Source organism: Pseudophryne corroboree, chromosome 8, assembly GCF_028390025.1.
Source record: "Pseudophryne corroboree isolate aPseCor3 chromosome 8, aPseCor3.hap2, whole genome shotgun sequence".
NCBI classification, from domain to species: domain Eukaryota; kingdom Metazoa; phylum Chordata; class Amphibia; order Anura; family Myobatrachidae; genus Pseudophryne; species Pseudophryne corroboree.
In genome coordinates, this window is record NC_086451.1 from 143,390,027 (window position 1) to 143,409,782 (window position 19,756).

Sequence of the window (19,756 nt, forward strand, 5' to 3'; positions counted from 1 at the left end):
ACACATACATAGCAGAAAATATTGTAAAATGCAAATTGAACTTCAACATAGAGGTATAAACATACCAAATAAACATTAAGCTTATCATTTATTTAACACCTTCTAGAAGGTTACATGTGTAATAGTCTTGATTGCTATAGGTAACATTACATCTAAAATCTAGCTTCCATCTTAGTAAAAGCAGACAATAGTGTTTTATAGTGTGCCTCAGTATGTACTTACCGTCTCCTGTCTTCTTGGGGTGTGCGGACAATTGGTCCCACCGCATTCACTGCATCTGTGATCTCACTCCAGATACTGTCCTTGGTCCCCATGTTTTTATTTCGAAAATGAATCTTCTCAATGGCTTGTGGGATGAGAAAGGCCAACTCCCTCTTGGTAAATGGTAGTTGGCATCTTCTCTTTTGTTTCATTGCCTGCGATGCAGTAGCCTGAGAACTAGTTTCACATTCCTTTTCACTTTGTGGTCCTAATTGTAGCGTTTGGGTAGTTGGCCTAGAATCTTCCTCAGTTTGGCCCACATCTTCCTCACACCAGCCTCTTGTTGTGTTTGTTGCCCAGTAGATGGGGATACTTCACTACTGGGTTATGCTCCTGTCTCCTCCCAGCCAGCTTCTTGTTCCTGTACCAGCAGAACTCTGGGAGGCAACGGAGTCAGCTGCCACGGGGCTCCTGCTTTGAAGGGGGGCATCTCTCCTCCTGTTCCATGTGTTCAGCTACATTAATCAATTAATTTAATTGACAGCAGCTGGTACCTCTTCCGTAGCTGACTTCCCCACTAGTCACTACACCTTACAAATCACACCCTCTTTATTATAGATACACAGGAAGCAGACACCTTAGTGATGAAGCTATTTGCTCCTATAAAGGAAGCATGAGAATTCTAACTATATGAAGTTATTTCTCTGACAATTACAAGTAACTTCATATAGTTATAATTCTCATACTTTCTATGCAGTAGCAGATATCTCCATCAGTAAGGTGCATGCTTCCAGTGTAATAGGTTGTGGGTCCTAATCCTGGGTATGACACTTGCAAATTAATTGTCAGAGAAATGATCAGCATTGTGAGTGACTGAGCAGATTTATGTAGTGTGTGGTTGGACCCCTACATAGATCTGCCTAGTTGCAACGGTTTTGTAGTAGTTTCATGTAGTTAGAATCTCTGCAGGCTTGCTATGTAGGAGCAAATAAATAATAATAATAATAATATATATATATATATATATATATATATATAGGGGGCACCAATATTTTTCTTGCCTCCGGGCAACTGGGACAAACTTACGCCACTGGTACCAACTGCTGTAGTCTTTTTTAACTTTTTTCTTCTTTTTTCTTTAATGCTGCATACTCTGCATGCATTTTCCTGTATTCATTAGCTAGGTCATGCTTGTAGCATGTGCATATGGTTCAGGGGCTTTGTTTTATACCTGCGTATGCATGCTTAGTGAAAATCAGCACAGGTGATGCATACACAATTGGTACATTTGCTTTGATTGCTACTACTATTTAAGCATGTTCTAGCCATCCGTGGTTTGTTGGTGTATGCAGGAGTAGTTTGAGTTGGATTTGCAGTTGGTTTGGAGTTGGAGTTGTTTCAGAGGTAGAGAGTGTTTCTTTGAGGTAATGTTTTTTGTGTTTAGGTGTATAAAATTAAGTAGTGTTTCAAGGCATATTTCCATGGAATAATGTCAATGCAATGTGTTATGCATAGATGTGTGGTTTTTGTTATTTGTTCTAATTATTGTGTTAAGTATGTTGTATAGTGAATGATTGTGTGAGTTTGCACAGCACAGCATGTGTTTGCAACACGTCCCTGTGTAGTGTATTGTGGTGCATATTTTTTTTTACAAATGATGTAACATTTAGATACAACAACATGTGTGGTCAACTTGTGTCCCTGTAGCTGTTGTGGGAAAAAAAAACATCCCAGCATTCCCTGGGAAAGTTTGGGTATTAAGACATGCAATCGCTGAGGCAGGCCATGCTTGGATGTGTAGTTCCACAGCAGCTGGAAGGACAGGTTGAAAAAACATACACTGCAACAGATTACTGTAACACATTATTTAATAAAAAACACTATCATAACAGACATACAAGTAGGAAGTTCCTGTTTATGATGAGTAGTAGCCCAACAAACTCTGGAAATTGTGTTTGTGAAATAGTGAAACGTTAACATGACAGATGCATAGTGTAGATGGTATTTTATTGTTTTTAGTATATAAGGGGAGTGATATATTTTAGAATACAAATATGTACTGTGTGCTAATAATTGTTTTAATATGTAAATGTTATATTTTCAAAGTTATTAATCAGTAGAATATGTAAAGAGCATAATCAGCTTTGCAGTGGCATTCTAGTGGATTGTAGTGATGTTTTTTTGAATAAGTTTTTTTTTTTATTTTAATTTTTCTTTTTCACATTCTACACCACTTATTTAGAGATGAGCGGGTTTGGTTCTCAGAGAACCGAACCCTACCGAACTTCACCACCTGAGCCCGGATCCGAGTCAGGCTCGGTTTTTCCCACCTGACTCGGAAACCAGAACGAGGCAAAATGACATCATCCCGCTGTCGGATTCTTGCAGGGTTTGGATTCCATGTAAGGAGTCGTGCGTTGCCGCCATTTTCACTCCGGCATTGGAGAGTGTAGAGAGAGGACGTGTCTCCGTCCTCAGTGTCCTCAGTGTCCGTGTCTTGTGCTGCATCTGTCCAGTCACAGTGGTTGTGTCCTCTGCTGCCATATGTAAAGTGCTGCTGTATAAGTACAGTCCAGTGGTGCTGTGTTGTGCTGCATCAGTCCAGTCACAGTGGTGTCTTGTGCTGCATCAGTCCAGTCACAGTGTTGGTGTCCTCTGCTGCCATATGTCCAGTGCTGCTGTATAAATCCAGTCCAGTGGTGCTGTGTTGTGCTGCATCAGTCCAGTGGTGGTGTGTTGTGCTGCCAGGGCCGTTTCTAGACAATTTGGCTCCCAGTGCGAGATTTCAAAATGCGCCCCCCCCCCCCCCCCATTGCTATAAAAAAAATTGCGTGCCCCCCCCATATAGCCATAAAAAGAAAAAGCATGCGCGCGCCAAAGGCGCGCACGCTCCCGACAAGGGTGTGTGGCCTGATTACAATGGGCGTGATCTCATTAAAGTGGGCGTGGCCTCATCTGATATCATCACACCCACCACAGGGAAAAAAAATAAAAAATAAAAAAGTCCCCTTTTTACACATTACAGCAGGCAAGTGTCCCCATATTACATAGCACGGCAGGCAGGTGTCCCCATTTTACTCAGCGCGGCAGGCAGGTGTCCCCATTTTACAAAGTGCGGCAGGCAGGTGTCCCCATTTTACACAGTGCGGCAGGCAGGTATCCCCATTTTACACAGTACGGCAGGCAGATATCCCCATTTTACACAGTACGCAGGCAGATGCCCCCATTTTACAAAGTGCGGCAGGCAGGTATCCCCATTTTACACAGTGCGGAAGGCAGGTATCCCCATTTTACACAGCGCGGCAGGCACGTGCCCGCATTTTACACAGTACGGCAGGCATCCCCATTTTACACAGTGCGGCAGGCAGGTATACCCATTTTACACAGTACGGCAGGCAGATATCCCCATTTTACACAGTACGCAGGCAGGTGCCCCCATTTTACACAGTGCGGCAGGCAGGTGTCCCCATTTTACACAGTGCGGCAGGCAGGTGTCCCCATTTTACACAGTGCGGCAGGCAGGTATCCCCATTTTACACAGTGCGGCAGGCAGGTATCCCCATTTTACACAGTGCGGCAGGCAGGTATCCCCATTTTACACAGTGCGGCAGGCAGGTGTCAAGTGGGGGGGGGGGAAGGAAGGGGGAGAGAGAGATAGAGATAATACTTACATCTTCCCGCTCTTTGGGTCCCGCCGACTCACGTCCCTCGCGCCGGCCGCCTCCTCCTTCCAGGCTTATCTCCTCTCCTCCCTCTCCCCGAGCGCTCCTGCTCTGGGGGCTGGGCTTTGCGGAATGACGCGTTTGCGTCGTGACGTCACAACGCAAACGCGTCATTCCGCGAAACTCCGCCCCCCGAGCAGGAGCACTCGGGAAGAGGGAGGAGAGGAGATGAGGAGTCACAAAGTGCCGCGGCGGGCGCCCCGTGCGGTTGCACGGCTCGCCCGCCGCTAGAAACGGCACTGTGTGCTGCATCAGTCCAGTCACAGTGGTGGTGTCCTCTGCTGCCATGTCCAGTGCTGCTGTATAAGTCCAGTCCACTGCAGTGGTGCTGTGTTGTCCTGCATCAGTCCAGTGGTGGTGTCCCTATGCTGCCGTACAGGGGAGTAGCCAGAACTTTGTGGGCCCCATAGCAACATTCTGAAGGGCCCCCGTCCCAATGCTTCTAGAGAAACACTTCTCTGCAGCAGTTGTTATTTTTATGCCCTATAATAGTGTCCTAGTTCATTTTCTGAACCATAGTAGAGCCTTATTTAAAGTTATACCCGATAATAGTGTCCTAGTTTCTTTCATGAATTGCAGTAGTGCTTAAGTTCACCCTATGTCGCTCTATTTCAGAGCTGCCGCACAGTATCCCCAATTCACATTATGATATATAGTGCACACAGTTCATATTGTGCCTCATTACAGTGCCCCGGTTCATATTATATAACATTAAACTGCCCTCCAGTGCATTTTATACCACACTACAGTGAGCATGTCAAGTGACATACGTAGATATATTGTAGGCCCCAAGGAAAAAGTTTGAAAGGACCCCTACATACCACCCAATGGTGAAAAATGTTTATAACACATGTAACTCTGACAGGGAAGGTGGGCCCCTCTCAGCTCTGGGCGCCATAGAAGCTGCACTGCCTTCAACTATGGTAGCTACGCCCTTGCTTATCAGAATACATTGACGTTTTTATTAAAAAATATGTTCCGTTGCTAGACACCTATGTTAAGGATTCAATGCATGTTTTACAATTATTAGATTCATTTCTTTAGAGTCATGAATATAGCTGGGGTACCATAGATGTACAGTCGCTGTACACTTCTATCCCCCATGTTAAAGGTATACAATGTATAGAGATGGTATTACAAAAAGACCCAGAAATGAATACACACAGAATTGCTTTTTTATTAGACTGTCTCAAATTTGTGTTTGAGCTCAATTATTTTACATTTTTAGATACATTTTTTGTACAGCGATGTGGTTTAGCGATGGGGACGATTTGTGCCCCGAATGTGGCAAATTTATTTATGGGGATATGGGAACAAGACAAAGTTCTTAGTGAAAATCCCTATTCTGACAATTTAATATAATTTAAACGCTATATCAGCGATATTATCGTGATTTGGCGAGGAAATAAATCAGATTTTGGGGATTTTGTATAGTATTTGAATATTAACGACTATAACCTCAGCTTCACGTCAAAATTTTATAAGCAAGAAATTGAATTCCTAGACTTAGTCCTCAGTGCCATGGATTACCAAAAGGGAACCAGCATGAATGTGGAAACATTCACCTTTTTTAAAGAAGTTGACAGCAACAATTATCTAGACTATAAAAGCTGCCATCATAGAAAATGGAAACAAAATTTGTCCTATTCTCAACTAATTAGACTTAGACGCAACTGCACATCAATATCCAAATTTGAAGAACAAGCAGAAGTGTATAGACAAAGGTTTATTGAAAAAGGGTATCCTATCCCTTTAATAGAAACAGCCATTTCAAGAGCAAGAAGTCTAGAAAGAAAAGATCTGTTACAATATAAAGAAACTAATAAAAATAAAAAGGATAGGGAGGGTGTAATTTTTTGTCCCTTTACAACACAGTATAACTCTTTTAATAGTGACATTCAAAAGTCTCTGACACGCCATTGGGATATTATACAAATGGACCCCGGTGTTAGCAGAACATGTGTCACAAAAGCCGGATGCAGTTTTTAAAAGAGCTAAGAACTTGAAAACACACCTGGCACCAAGTTTACTCCCCTTGGCAACGGAAATCTCCAATGGCAACATGTTTGATCAGATTAAAGGGTTTTTCACATGTGGCAGGTGCAAAGTGTGCAGCCACGGTATGAAAGGCATGAAATCATTTAAGGACAGGGGCACTCCTGTAAAAGAATATAAAATTGATAAGTTTATTAATTGTAACACTATTCATGTTATATACTTGCTGGAATGTGGTTGCGGAAAGAGGTATATAGGAAAAACCAAAAGAGTTCTAAAACTGAGGATATTAGAACATCTAAGAAATATAAAAAATAATATGGATAATCATAGTGTCCCCCGGCACTTTAAACAGTGCCATAATAGTGATCCATCTTCATTAAAATTTTTAGGTTTGGAACATATACCTGTGGATAAACGTGGTGGGGATAGAATAAATAGACTTAACAGACGAGAAACCTTCTAGGTCATTACTTTGAATACTTTATCTCCAGATGGATTAAATGAAGGTTATGAACTCACTCCTTTTTTGGTTTAACGAACGGTGTACTTTGCTGCTTGTAACTGTTCATTTATTACAAATGTTTTATCAGTGTAATTTTAGGATAAAATATGACTGCATGATATTCATTTGTATTAGACAGTCTTTTTCTGTGTAAATGTATGTGTTGTTGATAAATCTCACTCACTAATGAATGATTACTTGAACCTGTTAATGTGTAACACTGATTGGAGAATGCAAACAGGTTTTTAGGATTTAAAAGCTCTAAGGGAAATGTTAAGACAAGCCCTCTGATGAAGTCCTGGTGACGAAACCGGTAGGGGCGTGGCTCATGGATGGACGCTGAACAAGGCAACATGCAGTGGTGAATCCATCTTGTATCTTTGATTTTAAAACGAATGTATCAGCGGTGATTATACCGCCATCTTTGGTACGCTTACATTTTTATACCTGTGTTTTATGATGTATCAATAAATTGTCATCTTTTAATGCACTATTGGTGCCCCCCATTATTCTATTTTCTCTAGACATAATCTTTCCCTGTTGGGAGACAGGAGAACGGGGTGGACGATAGCTGATCTAAACGGCAGTGTGCTGCCAGATTATTTGGAGACTTTACCTGTTTTAATTTGGATCTAACAATCTGGACTTGGACTTGTAGTTCCACAGACATTCTCCATTTAAACCCGGCTTGTGCTCACACCTCCAATTTCTTTTTCTCTCTCTATATGAATCAGGGTGCGCTAACAATCACTTCCCATTATACCAGCAGTGCAATTGACCACATGAATGGATAATAACATTTTATTGAAAGAACAATCCGCTGTTAGAGATAACCCTTTCAAATACACATATCAATAATTTGTGTCTTTAGATGAAATTAAGGGTATTTTCTCTCTCTTCAACTCTGACACATTTGTGTTGGTGGAGCTAAGCTGCGGAGCCGGGGGCTGGTTATTTCCGACCCTGCGGGTTGCGGCCTCCACGCCCCACTGAAGCCGGGACCGCGAGTTCCCCTCGTCACTGCCTTGGCCCGCCTGAAGTCCGCGGACGGTCGCCTGCTACCCGCGGCTGGCATCCGCCCGGCCTAGTTTCTTCACCCCCGCTTCCCTAAGTACTCACCGAGGGTCTGCACGCCGGGAGCCGGTGCGCGCTGCATACAGCAAGAGTCCCGGCTGGCACTGGCGGATGGTGCCCGCCTGAGATTGAAGACTGCTGCAGAGGTCCTGGAAGTTGCCGGTCCTCCCCTTAGAATTACCTGACTCTGGAAGCTGTCTGCACTGTCATGTTCTCATCAGCGGCTCCCGGCCATGCTCTCATCAGCGCTCCCACCTGCTGCTGCCGGCTTTCTCCTGCGGCCCTGTGCTGGGTGAGGTCAATGGACGAAGTTCAATGTCCAGCGCCATCTAGGGGGCTGCATACAGGGATCTGGTGGAGCGATCCTGTCCCTACTCCAATCTGAAGGGGCGAGCAATTATCTCCCGTGGGTTCCCTCACAGCTGTTAGGACAGAAGCTACTCCTATAGGTACTGTGGGGGGAGCTGAGGGGTGCTGTCTGTGTGGTCACCGGTGGCCATATTGCTGAGTTGCTGACACTGCAGTCAGGGCTATAGGCTGCACACTGAGGCAGCGATACCTGTACTGTCAGTTTTTGTTTGGGTTTTTTTCCCCCTTCAGGCTTACATATTATACAGTTGCCTGGCCTGCTTTAATATCCAGGACTCTTACTCTCCTATCCACGATGCGGCCGTGCCCTTATCTGGGGGACTCTCTCCTACCCCTGTAGTGGAGTGCTCATTGCCGGCATTACCGCCATACCCGCCCCCGGCTCTATGACCACCTTAAAGTAAGGTGCGTGGTCTCCCATGGGTGTTTTTTTTCCCCCCTTCATCTTGCCTCCCCCACCCTGCCCCATATTTTTTGGACTTCCTTTCTCCCCTGATGGATCATATCTCATAGTATAATACTTTACACTGGTCTCGTCCACATGCAGAAATCTTCGTCCAAGACTCCTAAACAAGGGAGTGCTGATATCTCTCAACATTTTACCAGGGGCACCAAGAATACCCAACATCGGGGTCTCCCCTCCCCTCCTCACGATTCTGTGGATAACTCCATCACACCGCCTTCTGCTCCATCCACTAAGGATGATATCTTAGCTCTCCGCTCCATTATTACGGACTTTAAGGACTCTCTGGAGTCCAAATTGGGCAAAGTGGTGGCCTCCATTAAGACGGACATTTCATCCCTCGCTTCCAGAGCCTCCAAAATGGAATCTCGTCAGGACCATTTCCAAAAAGCTCTAAACGATACGGGTCGTGACCTGGACCACATTGTCTCAGAATTGTCTGAACTTCATACTAAAAATGAGGATCGTGAGAACCGCGAACGCAGATCCAACCTGCACATCCAAAACATCCCTGAATCCGTCGGTGTGGATAACCTCAAACCCTACCTTCACACTATTTTCTACTTTCTGATACCGGACCTGGGGGATGTACAATTTCCTATAGAAAAGGCTCACCGTGCCTTCCGCCCTAAGCCTAGGGATGGTGAGCCTCCTCGTAATGTGGTAATCCACTTTCTCAAGTTTAAAGATAAAGAAAAGGTCCTCAATTCTACTCGTGGAAAGCCTCATATACTCTTCAATTCATCTAAACTACAGTTCTTCCAAGATTTGGCCCCTCTAACCATAGCTAAATGGAGGAAACTCCGTGATCTAACAAAGGCCCTACGGGACAGGAACATCTGTTACCGATGGGGTTTCCCCTTCAAGCTGATCGTTGATCTTCAGGGAAAAACAGTCATCAGAGATCTTTGTGAGGGCAAGGATTTGCTTTCTCACATAGAAGAAGCTGGACCCCCTGCTGGGGCAGACCACTCAACTTAAAATTTGACTATGCGTTTGGTTGGATGTTTGCTTACCAGCCCTTTTTCCTTTCCGTTGATAATCACCTCGGCCCTTGAAAAATCTCTGCCATTATGCTTACTTCTCTTCTTAGATTTTTCTATAACTTTTCATTGATTGTTTGCTGTATGGGAATCACCCCTTGTTATACGACTGTAAGGATATCAATGTTTTGTTCACTTACTGTATATGTCCATCCCTTCCCCCTTTTTTATTATCCCCACCCCCATCCCACGATGCCTCTTGTTCTTTTACTGGAATTGTCTCGTGGTCACTCTTTGCAGCAGTTCAAACTCACTGGGGTAAATTTACTAACGTTCGTGTTTTCCCGTTTCAGGTCAAAGTTCAATCACGAATGACATCGAAAGTGTAAAACTGCAACTTTTTGAATTTGTTACGACGGATTTACTAAGCTGTCGTATTCGGGTTTTTCTTTTGTTCCGATGTCGATGTCATTCGTGTTTTATTTTTTATTTTTACGGCAGTGATTAGCAAAACACTGCCGACTTTTTTACAATGAATCTCGGCCGGATCTGTGTGATCCGTGCTGGGGTTCATTTTTTTTTTTTTTTTTAAATTAAACACTGTAAAATCCAAAAAAAAAAATTGCGTGGGGTCCCCTCTCCTAAGCATAACCAGCCTCGGGCTCTTTGAGCCGATCCTGGTTGCAGAAATATGGGGGAAAAAATGACAGGGGTTCCCCCATATTTAAGCAACCAGCATCGGGCTCTGCGCCTGGTCCTGGTTCCAAAAATACGGGGGACAAAAAGAGTAGGGGTCCCCCATATTTTTAAAACCAGCACCGGGCTCCACTAGCTGGACAGATAATGCCACCGCCGGGGGTCACTTTTATATAGTGCCCTGCGGCCGTGGCATCAAAAATCCAACTAGTCACCCCTGGCCGGGGTACCCTGGGGGAGTGGAGACCCCTTCAATCAAGGGGTCCCCCCCCCAGCCACCCAAGGGCCAGGGGTGAAGCCCGAGGCTGCCCCCCCCCATCCAATGGGCTGCGGATGGGGGGGGCTGATAGCCTTTTGTGATAATGAAAAGATATTGTTTTTAGTAGCAGTACTACAAGGCCCAGCAAGCCTCCCCCGCATGCTGGTACTTGGAGAACCACAAGTACCAGCATGCGGCGGAAAAACGGGCCCGCTGGTACCTGTAGTACTATTACTAAAAAAATACCCAAAAAAACACAAGACACACACACCGTGAAAGTAAAGATTTATTACATACATGCACACAAACATACATACATACTTACCTTATGTTCACACGAGGGTCTGTCCTCTTCTCCAGTAGAATCCAAGGGGTACCTGTTGAATAAATTCTACTCACCAGATCCCGGGTCCCAGGGTCCTCGGGGCAACCATTTGTAATCCAGGTACTTGCATAAAATAAGAAAACGGAAAGCCGAGCCACGAACTGAAAGGGGCCCCATGTTTTCACATGGGACTCCTTTCCCCGAATGTCAGAAACCCACTCTGACTTCTGTCTAAGTGGGTTTCTTCAGCCAATCAGGGAGCGCTACGTTGTAGCACCCTCCTGATCGGCTGTGTGCTCCTGTACTGTCTGACAGGCGGCACACGGCAGTGTTACAATGTAGCGCCTATGCGCTCCATTGTAACCAATGGTGGGAACTTTCTGCTCAGCGGTGACGTCACTTTAGGTCAACCGCAGGGCAGAAAGTTCCCACCATTGGTTACAATGGAGCGCATAGGCGCTACATTGTAACACTGCCGTGTGCCGCCTGTCAGACAGTACAGGAGCACACAGCCGATCAGGAGGGTGCTACAACGTAGCGCTCCCTGATTGGCTAAAGAAACCCACTTAGACAGAAGTCAGAGTGGGTTTCTGGCATTCGGGGAAAGGAGTCCCATGTGAAAACATGGGGCCCCTTTCAGTTCGTGGCTCGGCTTTCCGTTTTCTTATTTTATGCAAGTACCTGGATTACAAATGGTTGCCCCGAGGACCCTGGGACCTGGGATCTGGTGAGTAGAATTTATTCAACAGGTACCCCTTGGATTCTACTGGAGAAGAGGACAGACCCTCGTGTGAACATAAGGTAAGTATGTATGTATGTTTGTGTGCATGTATGTAATAAATCTTTACTTTCACGGTGTGTGTGTCTTGTGTTTTTTTGGGTATTTTTTTAGTAATAGTACTACAGGTACCAGCGGGCCCGTTTTTCCGCCGCATGCTGGTACTTGTGGTTCTCCAAGTACCAGCATGCAGGAAAGGCTTGCTGGGCCTTGTAGTACTGCTACTAAAAACAATATCTTTTCATTATCACAAAAGGCTATCAGCCCCCCCATCCGCAGCCCATTGGATGGGGGGGGACAGCCTCGGGCTTCACCCCTGGCCCTTGGGTGGCTGGGGGGGGGGACCCCTTGATTGAAGGGGTCCCCACTCCCCCAGGGTACCCCGGCCAGGGGTGACTAGTTGGATATTTGATGCCACGGCCGCAGGGCACTATATAAAAGTGACCCCCGGCTGTGGCATTATCTGTCCAGCTAGTGGAGCCCGGTGCTGGTTTTAAAAATACGGGGGACCCCTACTCTTTTTGTCCCCCGTATTTTTGGAACCAGGACCAGGCGCAGAGCCCGATGCTGGTTGCTTAAATATGGGGGAACCCCTGTCATTTTTTCCCCCATATTTCTGCAACCAGGATCGGCTCAAAGAGCCCGAGGCTGGTTATGCTTAGGAGGGGGGACCCCACGCAATTTTTATTGAGAAAATAATCACTTTCCCACCACTTCCCACTGATATACATGCACGGATCTCATGGATCCGTGCATGCCTATCCAATCACGGAAAAAAAAAGCAGGTCTGTTTTTTTTTAGCACTTTTTTACGAGTTGTAATTTTTCACGGCAGTGTTTTTTTTTTTTTATACTTTGCACTTCTTAGTAAATTACCGAGATTCATACTTAAACAGCCGCGTTTTGACCGATGGTGTATTCATTTGTATTTTTTTTGTTGGACTTCCAAAAAATTACGAATGCCCTCATCACTGCCGTGATTATTGCTTAGTAAATTACCGAGATGACACTTTGATGAAAAAACGGCATCTCGGTCAAAATCGGGACCTTAGTAAATTTACCCCACTATGTTTATAGTAACCAGGGTGGTAAAATTTCGGTTTCTAGCAATCACCCCTAACCTTGCATGCTTATCTTGGCCACGGTTTGACTCTAGCTCACCCCGATGCTGCATTTTACCTTCCGTTGTTAATTTGTTCCCGGTACAGGGAATTAATGTTTATCTTAGATTTCCATTGCAATATTTTTAGCTCCTTGCACTGTTAGGTCTTTTCCCTCCCACTGTCCTAACATTTGCAAGTTCTATCTGTTTCGGGTCCACGGGCGCAGAGGTCTCACATACTTCGCCAGCTTCTCCGTTGGTTTTCTCCCAGACTCCACATGCCGCATTGTGGGCCCTCTGTGCCTGTTGCCCATACTTGTTTTAACATGTGTGTACCTTTGTGCTCCGAAAAGTTTCTGGTATTTTCAGATGATAATTGTTCAATATATTTTCTGGTGATTCTCAATTAGATCTCCACCACTCCCAATTTTATTTTATTTTTTATTCCCTTGTGGCCAATTGGACCTTTTGTTCCCTCGCCTCTCTGGACCACTAAGTCCTAATTATAGAGTACCAACCTCCTTTGTATTGAGTAACCTGCTCTTCCTCTTTTTCCTAACTTTCTCTACTTTGCTCAATTCGAATTGAGTACTCTGCTCCTTTACCACCTAATTTTTTTCTCTAAACTCTTTCTCTTGAGCGAGTCGGCCCCTTCCCTCTGCTCCCCCTTTTCAATACCCCCTCTACACTCCCCCCTCTCTCAGCACCATGCCTTTTACCATTGTCTCTATTAATGTCCGGGGCCTTAACACGCCCCATAAACGCTCTCACTTGTTCCGTACAATCCGCACTCTATGCGCAGACATAGTTCTACTTCAGGAAACACATTTTAAGAGATCTGGCCACCCCACTTTGTCTTCCAAACGATTCTCCACTGTGTTGTACTCCTCGAGTGAATCTAAGCATAACGGAGTCGCTATCTTGATAAGCAATAAACTCCCCTTCACTCAAAGCATGATTCATGTTGACGCAGAGGGGAGGTATATCATTCTGGTTGGCAGGCTGGGGCACCTGGAGGTGACTATAGCTAACCTCTATGCTCCCAACACGAGCCAACAACGTTTTTTGAAATCCTTTTTCACGGCTCTCCAAAAACATAGAACGGGTTATGTATTTCTAGGAGGGGATTTCAACGCAGTTCTAGATCCTTTCTTAGATAAATCCGCTCCCCAGAAACACCCTCGCACCTGTCATATATCCAGCACTTTCTCTAAACTTATTAAAGAAGCATCTCTCTTCGACACTTGGCGCGCTCTTAACCCATCCTCCAAGGACTACACTTTTTTCCAATCCCCATCAGTTCTATTCTAGACTTGACTACCTTTTATGCAGCCCTCCGGCCTCTAATCACATTTTGTCCTCATCGATCATCCCTAATGTCTGGTCGGATCACTCCTCTGGCACATCCGCATTTGATCTATTGGACATTCCAACTTCCCGCCCTTCTTGGCGCTTGAACGAGACACTTCTTAAAATTCCCTCCTTCAAATCCAAGATAGCTGGCCTACTCACAGAATACTTTTCTCTTAACAATCCTGACTCAGGATGTTCCCCATTAGTTTGGGAAGCCCACAAAGCCGTCCTCAGAGGCCATGTAATTAGCTTTGCATCTCACTGCAATAGGGAACACAAAGCAATACTTAGAAATCTCACTGATCAGGTCCAAATCCAAGACTCTCTTCATAAGCATAGTCCCATGGACTCGAACTATAAACCGCTTATGGCAGCTAGATCGACTCTCAATGCGTTATTAACAGAAAAGATAGATAAATCTCTACGTTGGCTGAATCAGCGATTTTATGAGAAAAGCAACAAGGATGATGCCCTCCTAGCAAATAAATTAAAGGCATGCAAAGCCCTCTCTTCTATAGTCTCGCTTAAGGATCCTAACGGTAATATACACTATAATCCCTCAGACATGAACTCTATCTTTAAGGAATACTTCACTCGTTTGTATAACTCCCCAGACAGTACATCCTCTCTATCTGTCTCAAACACACACATCTCTGACTTCCTGACCTCATGCTCCCTGCTGCGGTTGGATTCTCCCTCATCCACTGCATTATGTAAGCCTATATCTGATGAGGAAGTATCTGTGGCTCTTAAACTACAGAAGCTCTCTAAGGCTCCGGGGCCTGGACGGCCTACCCTTTGCTTACTATAAAACATTCCAGTGTTCTCTTGTCCCTCATTTGACGTCTACTTTTAATAAAATCCTTAATGGGGAATTCTTCCATAGCGAAACTACTAAAGCACTGATTACTGTTATTCCCAAACCTGGTAAAGATCAACAACAGGTCTCTAATTACCGCCCTATTTCTATTCTCAACACCGACTTGAAACTTTTTGCAAAAATACTTGCCCTACGCCTGAACCCCCTTCTTCCGTCTCTTACATCCCGACCAAGTCGGATTTGTCCCTTCACGCCAAGCTCTAGATAACACCAGACGTACCGTTAACCTGATCCATCATGCTAACTCTGTCAAACTACCTTCTCTTCTGTTGGCCTTAGACGCGGAGAAAGCCTTCAATAGGGTTTCCTGGGCTTTTCTCGATCAAACTCTCCGTAGCTTTGGTTTTCATGGGGAATTTCTCCAAGCCATTTCAGCACTCTATCACAACCCCTCCACTTCTGTCCTAGCGAACGGAATTCTCTTAGACTCCTTTGCCATCACCAACGGTACGCGACAGGGATGTACCCTACCGCCCCTTATCTTCGCTCTGATAATCGAACCTCTCGCTTGTCGCATCCGTCTTATCCCGGACATTACGGGCTTTTCTATCAAAGACTCACACTACAAACTTTCCCTTTTTGCGGATGACGTCCTCCTTACCCTCACTAACCCGTTAATTTCTCTACCCAACCTTTTCAAAGAATTAACACTCTACGGGGACCTCTCTGGATATAAAGTGAACAATGACAAATCAGAGGATCTCCCATTACACATCCCTCTCAACACGCTGAATCTTCTGAAATCCAACTTCCCTTTTGCATGGCATCATACCTCCATTAAATATTTGGGTGTGCATATTACCAAATCTTACGATTCTCTTTATGACGCAAATTTTCCTTCCTTATTTAAGGGCATATCTCAAAACACCTTAGGATGGAAAAAAACATTTCATTTCTTGGATTGGCAGGATTAATGCTATTAAGATGAATGTCCTCCCCAAGATTTTATACCTCTTCCAGACTCTCCCTGTCCCAGTCCCTCTCCGGATTTTATCATCCCTCCAGACCCAATATGGTAAATTCATTTGGAATGATAAGAAGCCGTGATTGTGTAGGGAGGCTCTCCAGCAGAGCTCTACGTGTGGTGGTTTGGGCCTTCCCTCACTATCGAGAACTAGTTGCCTGGCATTCTCTGACACACGAGGAGATGGGTGGACTTGGAGAGTGACTTGGCTCAGGTCGACTCAGTCTCTCGTCTTCCATGGCTCCCTCGCTTGCACAGACCTAAAACCATTCAGTCAGTGCCAACAATATCCCTAACATTATCGGTGTGGGACTCCACTCCAGTTAAACTTTCACTTCAACACATCCCTCCCCCCTAACTACCATCTGGAACAACCCCTCCTTCACCCCGGGCCGATCCTATAATTTTGCTTCCAACTGGTCTAGAGCAGGCATCTCCTGCTTTCGTCATCTACTTCATAACAACGTACCGCACTCATTTGCAGACCTTCAAACACAGCACTCTCTCCCGAATTCTTATTTTTAGCAATACCTTCAAATTCGAAATTTCGTGATGTCCTCTACTAGGACAACACCTCTTCCTAATGTCTCGACTCCAATGGAACGCCTTTGTATGTACCATTCCACGGATCGAGGCATTATTTCTATTTTCTATCAGTCCATTTTGTCTCCAGTTTCAACTCCTCGTACAGCACATGAACTTGCATGGGAAACTGACTTGGGGACTTCCCTAGAAGATGACATATGGGAATCTGTTCGATTGAATATTTCTAAATGTTCTATTAGCGTCTCCATCAAGGAGAACTCCTACAAAGTCTATGCACACTGGCATTTGGTTCCTGAACGCTTACACCAAATATATCCAAACACTTCTAACCTCTGTTGGCGTCAATGTGGTCAAGTAGGCTCGTATATTCATATTTGGTGGAGCTGCCCGAAGATAGCCACTTTCTGGTCATTGGTCCGAATCCTTATTCAGTTGCTTATCCCGGATTGCCCCCCCCCCCCCCCTCCCTCCTGAGACGCTTCTCCTGTGTGCCCCAGCCTGTCATCTATCCAAGCCTGAAAACAAACTGGCTCTGCATATAGCCTGTGCAGCTAAACTCCAGATTGCTAAATCATGGAAACTTCCCACCCCTCCCACCCGTCCTGAACTTATGAATCGTGTTTGGTTTGTAGCGAAGATGGAATACCTTTCCTCCTTGATAAACAACAGAGTGGATAAATTCCACAGCATTTGGACACCTTGGTACGCTAAATTTCAAGTAGCTCTCCCAGGTCTTTCCTAGTTCTCCCTACCCTTTTCCTCACCCTTCTTTTCTCCCGACTCGCTCTCCCCTCGTCTGTGGTTTGTTTTTGTTCTTTTACTCTTTATCTGTCTCTATGCTTTCCTCTCCTCAATTTTCATCATCACCCCTGCTTCTTTTTCCCTCTGACTGTCTTTGTACTTTCCTACAAGCCCTCCCAAGGGTTCCACTGGTTGGCCCTTCGGAAAATTCTTTCTTATTTTCTATTTCTTTCCTAATTCTTGATTGTTTTTGGGTTTGTTTAAAAAAAAAAAAGAGATAAACTCATACACTTAATTTTCTAGTCTATGTACTTCAACATGTTTATGTTGATGTTATTCTAGTTTTCTTGCGCTCTGAGTATGTTAATTACCTCCATTTGTCACTGCTTCTCCTTCTTCAATAAAACTTTGTGACTTAATACACAGGAGGCTTTTCTTTTTTTTTTAACTCTTAGATGTTGCATCATTGTATATTATTTCCAATTGATTTGTGTGTTGTTAAAGCTTAGTTGCAACAGTAAATGTTATTTCCAATTGTTTTATAAAATAAGCATGCAAGCTATGAATGCTGTTTATTGGATTCGAGTGTGATATCTATAAAAGTGTGTTCTAGTATGCCTGCAGACAAAAGAAGCATTGTGATACATGTTTTATATAACATAAGCTTACAAATGAGTTATAAGTGTTGTTTAAACATTGAAAAGCCTCCTGTGTATTAACTCTTAGATGTTACATTATTGTATATTATTTCCAATTGATTTGTGTGTTGTTAATGCTTAGTTGCACCAGTAAATGTTATTTCCAATTGATTTATAAAATAAGCATGCAAGCTATGAATGCTGTTTATTGGTTTCGAGTGTGATATCTATAAAAGTGTATGCTGCTATGCCTGTGGACAAAAGAAGCGTCGTCTTGCGAGGGTCGGCTAACTGAAAAAAGCATATGAAGAATGCATATTACACCGTATTAAACCCAGGGAGTTATAGCGGCGTTGATAAGTTTTATGCGTGGAATAAATCTGTGTTAATGAAGAATGCGTATTACACCGTATTAAACCCAGATAGTTATAGCGGCGTTGATAAGCTTTATGCATTGGATAATTCTGTGTTTAAATGTTGATTAAACGTATCTAGCATTATTTTTGCACACATAGTGATATAACACAAAATGTATGGGAATCTGTGACTGATAGGTGAACTCAAGCTATGAGGTTTGTGACAGATGAGTAATCCATTATTGACCAGTACACACAGACAAGCAGTTTGTTTTAATTAAGATTTGACTATAGGCTTGTGTATCTTTATTATGATTGTGTATTTTTACATATAGTTGAATGATCCACCCAAACAGACAAGAAAGCTGCAGTGTAATTAAGGTCTGTTACAGCTATGAAAATTTGTAAAGCTGTACAAATCGTCACATTTGCTTGTGACTGATGGTTGAACTAATAGTGCAAACAGACATGACCAGGCATGTCTGAGTATTAATCAAGATCTATCACTAGTGCTATGAGAATTTAGGTTTGTAATTGACGTGTTGTCGGATGTAAAATTGCATACACGCTATGAATAATGATATATTATCAATTAGCAGCAGTTAGTGGTTAAGAGATATATAGAGAGATCCATTTTAACTGTACTGCACTAACCCATCTAATAATAAGAATAATACTTAATTGATGGTTTATAGATACTAACCTGTATTGATAACGCCTAATGAGGGTATAAAATTACCACATATAACAAATAGTACAAATCAGTAAAATCATTCTACGTCATATGGGAACTAAAATGCTTTTATTATTTGACGAGCTAAATATTTTAAACATATTAATGCCGTTTCACTGACAAGCTGTATAGTTTTTTTTAAATGCTATGGATTCATTAACAATATTTGTCAGACATTGATAAGCGCGTATTAATTCTAAATGTTGCTAAAATATAGACGCGAGATAGTGCTGATCATATATATATATATATATATATATATATATATATCCTAATATCGTTTGTAAAAACATTGCATGTTTATATTCAAAATGTTGGCAATGTTTTATGTAAGATAAAACCGTATAAATTAGTTGTATAACATAATCAGGTGTAAAATTATGTGTTTATTAATAAATAAGCTGTTTTTTGAAACTAAATTTGTACTTGCCCCCTATAGCTCCACACGTAGGGTCTGAGTTTTGTATGTGTCAACAACATTTCAGCTTTATAAGGGGTGTCCTGTATCCATTTCAGCACAGCATTGAAATCTATCACACAGAAAATACTGAGTCATTGCAACACAAAAAAAAAAAGTGCACTTTTTCTTGCAAACTTGTTTTTTTAATGCACACCGCAGCAGCCATTTTCTCGGTTTGGATAAGGAGGTTGTGCTGGCTTGCTGTTGCTAATAATACTGGTTGAGTATCCCATATCCAAATATTCTGAAATACGGGCTTTTTTGAGTGAGAGTGAGATGGTGAAACCTTTGTTTTTTGATGGCTCAATGTACACAAACTTTGTTTAATACACAAAGTTATTAATAATATTGTATTAAATGACCTTCAGGCTGTGTGTATAAGGTGTATATGAAACATAAATGAATTGTGTGAATGTAGACACACTTTTTTAATGCACAAAGTTATAAAAAATATTGGCTAAAATTACCTTCAGGCTGTGTGTATAAGGTGTATATGAAACATACAAACAGGAAAAACAGGAATGAGACAGCGCTGACTGAGATGGATTGTCATTAAAAATACAATAATATTTAATGAATTAAAATTAGATTACAATAAAATATTTAAATGAAAT

General features: G+C 43.2%; 1 long non-coding RNA gene across 2 annotated transcripts in view; it reads left to right on the forward strand.

The window, feature by feature from the left end:
* The first annotated feature begins 1,548 nt into the window (after positions 1–1,548).
* The window catches only part of LOC134947569 (uncharacterized), a 79,116-nt gene continuing 60,908 nt past the window's right edge, over positions 1,549–19,756 (forward strand). Inside the window, exon 1 of one of the 2 annotated variants that reach the window (XR_010182628.1) lies at positions 1,549–1,625. This is a non-coding gene — a long non-coding RNA (uncharacterized LOC134947569). Of the gene's footprint in view, positions 1,626–6,727; positions 6,851–19,756 lie in introns of those variants that run through there. The other variant, XR_010182629.1, reaches the window with a different exon arrangement.